Source organism: Camarhynchus parvulus, chromosome 7 (assembly GCF_901933205.1).
Source record: "Camarhynchus parvulus chromosome 7, STF_HiC, whole genome shotgun sequence".
NCBI classification, from domain to species: domain Eukaryota; kingdom Metazoa; phylum Chordata; class Aves; order Passeriformes; family Thraupidae; genus Camarhynchus; species Camarhynchus parvulus.
The window spans coordinates 15,451,244-15,463,721 of record NC_044577.1 but is presented as its reverse complement, the minus strand read 5'-3'; the positions used below and the strand labels follow the sequence as shown (position 1 = coordinate 15,463,721).

At 39.3% G+C, this 12,478-nt stretch overlaps 1 protein-coding gene across 6 annotated transcripts in view; it reads left to right on the top strand.

The window, feature by feature from the left end:
* The window catches only part of OSBPL6 (oxysterol binding protein like 6), a 98,068-nt gene that overhangs the window by 4,129 nt on the left and 81,461 nt on the right, over nucleotides 1-12,478 (top strand). For 2 of the 6 annotated variants that reach the window (XM_030951999.1, XM_030951997.1), the window contains exon 2: nucleotides 985-1,104. The exons of the other annotated variants lie outside the window; for them this stretch is intronic. The gene's annotated coding sequence lies outside the window, so the exon portion shown is untranslated. The remainder of the gene's footprint in view (nucleotides 1-984; nucleotides 1,105-12,478) is intronic. 6 annotated transcript variants of the gene reach the window in all.

The window sequence follows — 12,478 nt, the reverse complement described above, 5'->3', positions numbered from 1 at the left end:
CAAGGGCCATGCCACTTGGAAGGGAACAGCTTGGTGTGAGGTCCTGGCCACTGGTCAGCACTTGGACACACTGAGCAGCTGGAGTGAGCATTCTGTTCCTCAGGGTCTCTTGTGGCAGAGTCACCTTGGTCTTGATTTTTGTGTATCATGGAATAGACAGGCTGGGATAGAAATGCCACACTCATCCTGCTTAATATAACATGACTTTATTTTATTCAGACTCTGTGATGCAGTGATGTCTCTCAATTCTTGTTGCTACCCCAACCTCTTCCCCTGCAACAAACCCAGTATGGATAACGTGATGTTAAATGGAATTTGGGTCAAGAGAAAGAGTTTCTGTTAACATCCTACAGGAATGCTTCCAAGCTGGTGATTCTTCTCCTTGTTTTCTCTCTGCTTTTACTGTGTCTGTCCTGTCTGTGGTCAACCTGCATCTGCAGTGGGACTGCGAGTGCACTCTTCCTCCCATTTGTACTTTATTAGGATTTTTATAGCTGACCTTCTCAGGGATATGTGGCATCCTTTTGATCTTTTTTCAGGAAAGCAGCGTTTAACTGTTTCTTCCCTTCTGCCTTTGAAAATCAAATTCAACGTTGTTTGGAAAGAAATGGCAGTGTTATAGGAGAAGTGGGAGAGAAATTAACCCAGAGAGACTGTGGCTCATCTTCCTAGATTATGATTTTTGAGCCACAAGATAAAAGTTTCTTTAATTTATTTTTAGGGAAATTGGTGGAGAAAAACTTATTTTCTTTTATAAGTTGGAATTTAGGGAGCCAGTTAGCTGTGTTACCTGGTAAGGATAGATCTAGGGAAAATGGAAAGGCGGGATCTCTGATGGAGAGCTACAGAAATGGACTAGATGAAGGGACTTTCATCTTGAAAATGGGAAGCTGGAGTGGTTAGTTCAGTGACAAATGTTTCTTTCAGAGTAGAGTGGGTCAGCTGGGTGAGAAAGTGGTGGCTAATGGTGGAAATCATACTTAGTTAAAAGGAAGAAGCTTCAACATAAAGCAGCTTGCTGAGATCGGAAACAGCAGCAGTTGGTGTTGAGTCATCGTGAAGTCCCTCTGACCCCAATGTGAACATGACATGTACATCCCTCTGGTAAGTAATTCTGTTGCTTTTCTCTTTAAGTCCATGCTTCTGGAATTGATTCTGCTTCTGGAGAACAAGTTTCATAAGATGCTTGCTAAAAACAGAAGGATAGGAATGATGTGAAATAGAGCTGTAGAGCAGTCAGAGGATGAGTCTGTCTGTAACCAGACAAATTATTTTTCTTTCTGAGTAATGATTGAAGAATGCTAAAATCCATCTCCTTTCCCCCTACCCCTTCCTGTCAGTTAAATACAAGTTGTCTTTCCACATTCACTTGTGTGTGACAACTCTGCTCTGTGTGTAACTTCTAGGAAGTATCGGCAGGTCACACTTGTTACCTGGTGTAATATTCCTGGGTGATAAAATCATGGGCAAAAATAATGCATTCTCTGACTGAAGGAAAAAAAAGAGTTCTCTAACTCTCCATAACTGTGACCTATATTGTGTGGGTGGGCAAATATGCTGTGGAAAGCTAAATGTAAATTACATGCTGTTCCACTGAGCAGGCTTTTCTCTGTTCTCCTAATAATTGGTAGTGTAGCCTACATACAAAACCCATGGTCAGTCTGCAGTATGCAATTCAGTGACAGGCAAGGCAATGCAAGTATTATTTGCAATGCAAAATAATCTTTAAAAAACCCAAACAAGGTATTTTCTCTAGTAGCTGCATACTCTGCCTCTTGCCCAGTCACCATAAGTACTGTTTTGTGACAGAGCTTGCAATTAATAGAAAGAGTGGCTTCTGTCTCTAATTAATACAATAATGGTTGTTCTTTCTTTTGATGTGTATTGAGGATTATTGGGGGAGGCCTCAAACCAAGTCAGAAATGGGGGCCAGAATTAGCCCAGCTGACCAACCCTGAGAACCTTACAGGACTCCCCAATAGCTCTATATGGTTGTGCAGTGTCTGTGAGTTTAAGGGAAAGAAACAGAAGTAATCTGTGATATGCTTTTGAATTGCCATTTCTGGTGATGCAAAGGTTGTGGTTGGAGCTGCAGATGGTCTGGAATGTAGCAATGACATGGCAGCTTGGGTTCATAGCTCCTGCCCTTTCCATCACAGCTGCTGTGTGTCTGTCTTCCTGCTGCAAATCTAAATTTTCTGAGCTGCATTTGGAAGAGGAGAGCGTGTCAGATCTTTTTGCCTTTAAAATGAATGAATTCCTATTCATCAATTTCTTTGGGTTTTCATAGTGTTTTGGCCAAAACCATGTAAAATCAATCTAGAAAGAGTAGGTTCAGCTAAAACAGCCAGTTGTAATCATGTGGCCTTTCCTAAAGCTGTGATGTTTTTCTTAATACCCTTGGGTTTAGGTTTCCAGCTGAGATGCCCAGCCCTGTTCTGCAGAGGCTGTGTAACAGATCCCTGCTCATGGTTCTCCTGATGTTCTGTGCCTTGCTGAGTGCCCCATTTTTCTCCCAGCTCTATGACCTTTGTAGAGCCAAACACCCACTTGTCCTCTCTGACAGGAGCACATTCTAATAGTTGGAATGTTGCTCTGCATGAGGGCAGCACAGGGCAGAGAAGGAAGGAAGGAGGGATTGTTGCCTCCAGCTCTGATTCCTGCTGCCTGCCCAGCCCAGAGCTCTACTGGCCCTTGGCTGCTGCCTTGTGGTGCAAAGGCATGGAGATACTATTATTCCCTGGTATATGGTATTCCTGGTGAAATTACCTTCTGATATATTCATTATTAGATTTCTTCCTCAATGTTCTTCAGCATTTTTAAAGATTTATTTAGTGTTTTCAGATTGTTATGCTTTCTTCTTAACTGTGTGAGCACTTTAGCTCAATCATTTTGCATAAAGCTGTCAAATACCAGTCATAAACCTGTGCTGTATCTCTTTACTATTCTATATATTATTGGCTATTTGAATTATTTTAAAGTTCTTCAGAATTCTTTTGTAAAGTATGAATCCATTGACTTTTGAATCTTCTACATTTTCTTCATTCTTTTTCACGTCTTTTTGTAGTGAATCAGTAAAAATAATTTCAAAGATGGAGTAAGGAATAATGCTGTGTAAAATGCAGATAGATAATAACAATAACTCGATAAACATGGTGAATTTCCCCTAAGGGGAACAGCTAGCTAATACCAGATGAAGGGCTTTACATACAGTAAACCAGAACTATTTAGGTTGTGATTGATGTATATTAGGCTCATAGATCCCTATAGAAAAAAGGCAGTATCTCATAAGAAGGAAGCTTTTTTTTTAATGCCATTGCATAAGTTCAAAGGTAATGAACATAGTTTAAAATTATATTTTTGTTTGGTGTTTTGCTTTGTCTGGTTGTGGGCACTGTGCTCAGTGCTGAGAAACACTGAGTGTGCTTGTGGGGGGGGTATGGCAGCTTCAGAGATTTTATTCTTCAACATCTATGGCAGCCTTCCCATTTTGGAAACTAGTGGAAACAAACTGCTCTTAAGGCTGCAGATATCTTGAGGAACACATAGTTCTGCTTTCTTGACTGATTCTTGGGTGGTTTGCCATGAAAAATGTGTCATAGCTGTGTGATATAACACTGAGAAAACCACCAACATTGCTAAATCTGTTTGTAGGTGAAATTCAGTTTCTTATAAAGAAATGTAATGAGTAAAACTTATTTTGAAAATGAATTTTTTAAAATCCAAATGCACCAGGGCTGTGTTCATCCCTTCTGGCTTTCCAGCACTGAGAAATCTTCCACAGCTCTTGTCCTCTTTATCATTCTGTCTGTCCTGCACAGGTCCCTCCCCACCTGTTAACTCGCTGCTCCTGGAATTGCAGCCTGTGCCCAGGCTCCCTGCTCCTCCTGGTGACACGAGCATGTCCTCTGGGCCAGGCTGGTGGTGCTCCATGCCTGTTCCCTCCTGCTGCCCCCCCGTGTGCTTCTCCTGAGATCCCTGGGGGGCACTGCCAGGGGCTGGGGGTATAAAAGGAAACAAACCTTGGAGAACAAAAGGCCTGGATACTCACAGTGTAAGCATACCAAGGAAAATGGGTTATTTTCCTACCAGTTCTTATGCCTAGAAGCAGTGTAAGGTGCCATTTCTTAATAGCAGCAAGTGAAATATTTTTGCACTTTAGGTTGGTGTTTCTGTCAAGGTGGGTTATACATCTCAGCTGTGCTGAAGCAGATTTAAACATAATGGTGCAACTTCCAAATGCAGGTTTCTCATTGAGGAGGACAAGTCTGAACAGAAATAAATGTCTGTATGTGTTGTGGGACCCAGAAAGTAATTCAAGCAGACCTCTCTGAAATTTTTCTTTTTAAGCAATCTTGGTATGCTGCAAAAATGAATTTAAAATCTTTAGTTAGCCACAGGTAACAGCACAGAAAATCAATACTTTTTCAGCTAATGTCAATTTTTTCCATTAAAAGATAAATGAGGAAGTGTGAAGCTTCCAGTCTTCTCAGACTTCTGTGTGCTTCCCAGACAGCTGGTTTTAATTTATCTTTATATTTTGTATATTGTATATTTAATGTTTGTCATTGTCATGGCCAGCATTGCTTGTACTTATGAATTAAATAATCAAATAATTATGCAACTGTGGTACGTTTTAAAAGCCTTTGTTCAACTAAGAGAGTGAATGTTTTATTTGAGGAAATTAAACTTTGTAGGAAACTGAAAATGATCCCTATCATGGGTTAGATTTTTACTTACCTGGGAATGTCCTGGCTCATGTTATCTTTGTAGTCACTGAAATTTATCAGTGTTTGAGTACTGGTGCTTTGGAGGGTCTGGTCTCACATTTAATTTTTATAAACAAAAACATTATGAGACATAATAGGCATTTTACAAATAATTTCAAAGGCTAAAACATAAATATTTGAAGGGAATGACTGGACTGTAGGTTTCAAACTTCTACTATAGACTTCTCCTCTATGTAGCCTTTTGCCTTCTGAGGGTCTGACTGGGGAAGTCTGATGGGGAAGTGGAGACCACTGCCCTGGATCTGTAGAGTGAAAAAGAAAAGGAAAATGACCTTCCTAAGTTTTCTAAATGCCTGGGCAAAGGCCTGCTTTTAAAAATAGGTACATTTTTCCTGTTTCAGGATGCTTGTTAAAAATCAGAGAAAATAAGGATAAATTTGAAATTTTTTTTTCCAGAGCACTGCAATTTCCAACTGAATATCTACAGTGCTTTTCTCCCCTCCTTTTTAAGCTGCCTTTTAGAATTTTTATAATTGGAAAGCTGTCCCAAAACATATTTATCAGGTGTCACTATATAGCAGTAATGCAATTAACCTTACAAGTCCTTTGTACTTCCTTAGTGTATTTGCTTGGTAGTCTTTCAAGAATTATTTTACTTCTATTTTCTGGTGTTGATTAATTTTGGAACAGGTATTGCATACAGCAGGGGAGTTTCTCTTCTGTGTAAATGGCTATGGGCATCTTGGCTGAGGTTACTGACACATATTTGGCTAAATGCTGATTTACCAGCTATTGTGAAGGACTGAAGAATGTTGAAAAAATTAACTGAGTTACTTAAGAAAATTACTGTTGTCCTTACAGCTGGAGTGAGTTCTCCTCTCAAGGAAGAAAAAGAAATTGCAACAGAAATTGAAAGTCAGTATTGCCATAAAACAAATGTCAAGGGTAACAAAATACTATACAATGCTGAGGTATGAAATTGTCCTAAAGTGCCTTAAAAAAAAGTGTCTAAGTTCAGTATCTTGTTCATTCTGTGGCAATATACACATTAATGAAAAGTTTGAATGGAAAAACACTAAGTCTCGCTTTTGAGTAGAACTTGGATGCTCTAATTCCGTTTTCTGGTATAACTTTCTCAAGATATATTTATTTATGATAATGAAAGTATTATGAATGGTGATAAAAATCTTTTTGGGATAACATTTATGTATATCACAATAGATTTTCACTGTCGAAATGATAGATGACTCAGAATCAATGCTTTTTATTCTAATGAATTTACAAATACTGAGTTATCCTTACCTGAGTTTATAATTTGTGAATGGTAACAAGGAGCAGAGGGAGAAATTTCATCTCTGTTTTTATATTTATGCTATCTTTTATGGCTTTTAATATTTTATTAGCATTTTATTGTTTATACTTCTGGCATTAATCTTGCATAAAGTATTGTTTTCAGGACTATTCTTATGCCTAGATGTTGTTGCCAGACAATGGTAGGAGATTTTTCAGTAACTAAGAAATCAGTAGGCAACAGGAAGCTTAAAAAGGAGAGGCTGAACTTCAAACCATGGCATTAGAAGTTCAGAAAAACCTGAGGACTTGAGTTGGAGCCTCTGACACAAATTGTGAGGGCTGGAGCACATCTCCCATGAAGACAGGCTGGCAGAGTTGGGTTTGTTCAGCCTGGAGAAGAGAAGGCTCCAGGGAGCCTTTATAGCACCTGTCCTTGCCTAAAGGGGCAGGACAAGGAGCAGTTAAATAAACTGATAAAGGGTGGGTCAAGGTGAGATGTAAGGAAGAAATCCTTCACTGTGAGGGTGCCTCAGGTTGCCCAGAGCAGCTGTGGCTGCCCCATCCTTGGCAGTGTTCAAGGCCAGTTTGGACAGGGCTCTGAGCAGCTCCATCAGCTCTAGTGAAAGGTGCCCAGCCCATGGCAGACAGCTGGAACTTGATGATCTTTAAGGTCCCTTTTTACTCAAACCATTCTCTGATTCTGTATGTCGGTTTTCATTGCCAGCAAAATATGAAGTGAACCCTTCTATTCTTTTTTCTGCTTTGGTGGTGGTGCCTAAATCTTCTGTTTCATAAATGTATGATTCCTGAAAAGAGAAAAGGGGATGCTTGTAGTTTGGTCACCAGTTTTATTCATGCAAGTTTATCGCTAGAATTCTGCCCATATTTTGTTGAGCCTGTTCTGGAAAATCCAAATTTGTCAACCATCTTACATGGGAATAAGAAACTCTGAGTGGGAACAGTGCTCCCTGATTTGTCAAAGTCAGTGAGCAGAGGGAGGAGGAATACTTAATGAACTCAGTTTGACTGGAGTTTGTGTCAGCCAGCACATCTTCTTGGCTCAGCCAAGATCACAGAAAAAATCTTATGGTGGTTGTTAACAGCAGAGTTGGAGGTGTGGATGGAATCCTGGCAACTGAGGGATTTGTGTTACGTGAGTGAAGTCAGATGTCGTCATGAAAGAAAATTTTTGGTATCATGTCTTGAGCATGAGTATACACCCAGCAGTGATAAATGCCCCCTTTTCAGGTTGAGGATCAGTCCTAACAGAATTGCAGGTGAAGGCTGAGCTGCTTCCTTCTGAGAAATCATGATGACAGTAATTGAAACAATCAGATTTATGTTCAGCTCCTTACTGCTGGAGGTCTTTTTGTTATCTTTAACTCAGTGTTAATTTAGGTCATGCTTTAGTCTAAGTAAAAGAGACCACAAATGCTTTTTCTCTTGACTCTGTCTGTACAGAATGTCTAGAGGATGCTGTTCATTTTGGTGCTAGTATATTTTATGAAATGTCTGTTTGATGTAAGAATGAAAGGGTTTTAAAATAATTTGATAGCTTACAGTATGCATTTATTTATTTTGGGTATCTTCCTGTATTTTTGCTTTTATGTATGGTACACAGTCCTTAAAAATGCTCGTTTTATTGGCAGTCATCAGGGATGCACAAGCGCAGCAAGAGCCTGTGAGTCTCTAATATCTGTGTCCTGCAGCTTGAAGGGTGCAAGCAGTGTTCTCCTTGAGACCTCCTGAGACAGATGAGGAGCTATGTGTGCAGTAAACTTCAAGGTCTGCCCATAAATACTGTACAAGAATGGGTGTCTTCCAAAAATTAGCTCACAATTGGAAACAGAATGCAAATAGAAAAAACGCACAAGAGTTACCCCTTTTCTTTGTAACACCAAATTTGTGCAAGTAAAGTTGTAACTCATCATTTCCTCACACAGCTCTTCAGAAAATTAACACACTTCCAATAGAAGTAGTTGTAAGGACAAGTCTTTAATTTTCCTGTTATTTATCTTCTGAATACAGTCCACCCATGTCATTTGTTTCATTAGTGTTTCAGAGTGCATAATAATTTATAATAGAGAAATGTGACTGCCCTTGTCTCTTCCTCCCGGCTTAAATAACAATGTTTTGTCATATCTATTTATATTCTGTATGTTAAAGTGTCATTATGAACCTGAAAATGCCTCTGAGTATGTTTTGTGGAAGTTGAAAGCCCCTGAATGATAATGGCAGGACATTGTTGACCTTGTTGGTGTGTTAAGTACTAGTGGCTGTGTTTTGGGATGCAGAACATCTTGATAGTCAGTTATCTGTGATGTGGGCCTCTCAGATGGTCTTGTTCAAGTGTTCTCAGTGGTAAAATCTGCTTGCTTATGTTAGAGAACTGGAGTGCTTTCCTTGGATAGGGCAATATTTCTGAAAAGGTGAAACACATCGAAGGAGCCACCCACTGTGGAAATAATGGAGGCTAAGAAAGTTATTTTGACAAAAATAGTTGCAAGTACATGCAAATCTAGCTAAACAAACAGTATGTGAGAGCTTTCTGACTAGTTGTGGATAAACAAGTACAAGATTTCTAGAGTTATATCTCTTATTCTGTAAAGTGGGAGCAACTTCCAGGCCTTGGGAACTGGGATTATCTGTGGGGAAAAAATAGTTGAGACAGCATCCTTTGAAAAATACAGCTAATGAGTTTGAAAATATTTTTTGCCTCCCTTAGACATGAAAGATGAGCACAGGCTGGATGTGGTGCATTAGGTCTGCTGAGCCTGGTGTCCTGCCCATGGCAGTAACTCAGAGCAGGGAGCACAACATCCTGCCCTTACTGAGCCTTTCCCTCTGCTGTTGGACTGGGAAGTGTCACAGGGAGCTCAAAATACCTATTTCCCCCACCCAGCTGGTCCAGTCTCTTCCTAGACCTTAAATTTGGCACATGTATGTGCTGCTTATTATAGACTTATGCAGTGTGTGTAGGCTTGAAGAAACCCAGAGACATCCCATCCAGTAATGGGGACTGGGGAAACCTCGTGGTACAGGGCAGACACCAAAGTGAAAACAGAGTAAAGACAATTAAAAGAAAAATTTGGGTGATTTTCCATCCTTCTGCTAGCCTTAGAGGATAGGCTGTAAGTTTCTGCATGGCTCTGGGGCCAAGGGAAACCAGGGAGGTTCAGGTGGATCTCTGCCTCCCATGGGCCCTGCAGAAAATAGAGAGACTGTACAGGGATCCACAGAAGAGGATTTGTGACTCTGTTGGTTTAGGAAGTGCAGTTTATTGGTTTGTTGTACTCTGAAAAATGCTTCCGTTTTGTGCCTTTGTTACTGAATTAGAATTAAGTATAACAAATATTTTTCATAAAAGGAAAAATGGAGACAATTTTGAAAAACTGAAATTTTATCCAAATACATTTTCAATGAACTGTTCATTTTGGTGTGTCTTGATGTTTAAAAGTTTTTTTTAACTTGAAATTTCTCCTTTCTTCCTCCTCTTGGTCTCTGAACTAAAAAAGAATCTGCTTTTCATGCAGCCAAAATAGGTTCTTTTTTTCAGTTAAGAATTTGAGGTTTATGAAACATGTCAATAAACATGCCCAAGGAAAAACTTGCTTGTTCCAAAAATATAAGGCAGACTTTTCTAGTTAAGAAAAGTCATCCTAGCATATGGTGTGTTTCTTTTGAGATGCAAAATATACATATACTGAGATGAACCCTCTGGAGGAACTTTGAGGCAGTAGCTCTTGCTCTTAAAGCTTCTGTCTTCATTTGTTTCAGCAGACATTTACATTCTGAAGATTTTTCTTCCCAATTTCTAAAAGATGTTCATGGTGCCCTGCCAAACTGTTGTTGACAATCTGTTTCTTGTAGGATACTGTTACATATAAATAGCCCCTTTTTTATGTCTGATTTTTCAAGCCAGGAGAAACATTCAGATTTGCTTTCAGCATGAGTCTAGAATAACATTGTCTCTGGCATAGTAGTTGTTGTAGTCTTGCATGACAACTGTTGTACACATTGTTTTACACCACTGAGGCTGCAGAGTGGATGGGGTTTTCTGTGTGACTGACGAGTTTGTGCTCGCAGGGCTGCCTGGTGTGGTTCTTTCAGTGCCTCACCTGCTGTGGCAGCAACCTGTGTGCAGTGCCACCGCACTACTGTGACCTTCAGACAGACCAGCAAAAAAACCCCATCCTGATTTCTCAGCATCCCAAAAGCAATTAGGAATGGTTGCCTGAGCAACATAACATCGTTGTCCAGTGCCACGGGGAAGGCTGTGATGCCAGTTGGACTGTTCTCCCAGAAATGGCACGCTTCCATGCACAAAACCGTGAACTAGCAAAGGAATGTTTTTGCTTCCCATTTGTTTTTCATCTTTGCTTGGACTCTCTTCTGCTGAAGTGGTAGAAAATAAGCAAAGGCATAGAGTAAACAGAGGAGTAGAGGATAAAAAAAAGGGCAACATGAACAAAGAAAGGAATTCTGTGGGAAAGGAAGGTGGGGATGCTCTGCGTTTTGGATATAGGAACAAAGAAGTGGAAAAAATCTGGCAGAAAAGATTGTCAGTGTGGAAGAAGCACTTAAACAGAATAAAATCATTTAGAAAAGGAATGAGGGAGAAAGAAAACATGGGCAGTGCTGGAGGAGCAATGTAAATGGATCAAAATGGGAAATATCTTTTTTTCAAGCATGTAATTGCTCTTACATTAAAGCTGTATTAACTAATGAGATTTGTTAAATCTGTTTTGCTGAAAAATCTGTATTTCAGGTTCTGATGTTATTATTTGTTTTAGTTTTTGATAATTATAAAGAAACTAACAGGCTTATTGATGCTTTGATACTTGGGTAAGTTTCCCTAAAACAAAACCTACCAAAGATCTCTTCTGGATTCAGTTGCTTATCGATCCTGTGTGGTTAAGGCCCACTTGTATTTTGCAGCCAACAGCTCACAAGGGAGCAATATGGCTGGTATCACATCTGTCTGCCTTTTTTCTTCTCAGCTTGAATGAAGAACTACCTATTTACAGCTAGGATAACTGTGGGGAGGCCTTGGCACCCGTCCAGACAAAGGGCTCACAGTCACGTCTCTACATCACACAGAGATCCTCTAGCTACTTTCCTGCTGTTAACCCACCTAATTTTCCTTGTTTTATACATATATAGCCTGGGAATTTTTGGATAGCTCATGTGCTGTATGAAATACTTGTTCCATCTGTTCAGAGCATTTGAGCTTTATAATAAATTCAGAGCAATTCATAGGTTTAGAATTGACTATTCAGCCAGTAAAGAATTATGTGGAAGTCTTCCAAAATAAAAGCTAAGCTGTGAGAAGAGAATAACACAATAGACTAAATAGGAAATAAGGAATATTGAAACTAGATGATTTTTAAGGTGCCTTCCATCCCAAACCATTCTATAATTCTATGAAATATTTTTCCTGAGAGGGCTGTGTGTTTTTGAATTTTTACTACCTGAGGTCTCCCTAAGAGTCAGTTTCTTCTGCCACTTAGGTGCTAGCTTGTTCAGTTTTTACAGAAAGATATTCCTTGTCCAGAAGCATTTGTGTTCTACTTTAATAGCTTTTCTGCTATGTAATTTCATTATGAATGATGTAATCTTTAAAGCTTTTATTTTTTCCTTTCCAGTAGCGTGGTTTGATGGCACCAACAAAATCTGTTAGATTGAGGTGTATTCTAATACATTAAAATCTCATTTTTGCTGGTTGCTGTAGTACTCTGCTCTATCAGATTCTTTTAATGTAGCTGCTACTGTGAGCAGTCACGATGACAAAGGACTTGTGCATGTGCAATTGGGTTTAGAAATCAGAGGTTTATATGTTACAGAGCTCTAATGCCAGCCACAGCAAAGCTCATCTCTCTTCCCTAAATAGCTTAATAGTTGACATGACTTTATTTTCTTCTTTCATGGTGTCCAGTTTCTGTTCTTGTCTTTTTTATATTGTAATCTCACCAACATCTTCTGAAGGAAAGGTAAAGTTCTGATGGCTCCATCAACTTCTTATACAAATATCAGCTTCTACCAAAGTAACAGAAAATTATAAACCCACTCCATAAAAGTACCTATACAGGTTTCCCTGTCCTGTGTCTCAATTAAGTTTTCAGAACATCCCTCTGAAAAGGACCTGTCTTTTTCTATTAGAGGATCTGCACTTGATTAGGGTTCCTTTTTTGCCCTGTGAAGTTTGTTTATAAAGCTGGAAGCAATTGCAGTGACTAGGCACGTGAAATAGCCACCCCACTGTGGGAATGGGAGCAGGTTTCTTGTAAGAGCTTTGAGTCTGCCATTGAGAATTGTTGCTTATTTAAATTTCAAGTCTAAATCAAGGCTAAATGCAGATTTAGGAGGTTAATTTTAGGATGCACCAAGCTAATAAAAAAATTACTCTTATGTCTTAGGTAAAAATAAATAGAATGAAAATGATGTTTGGTTACACT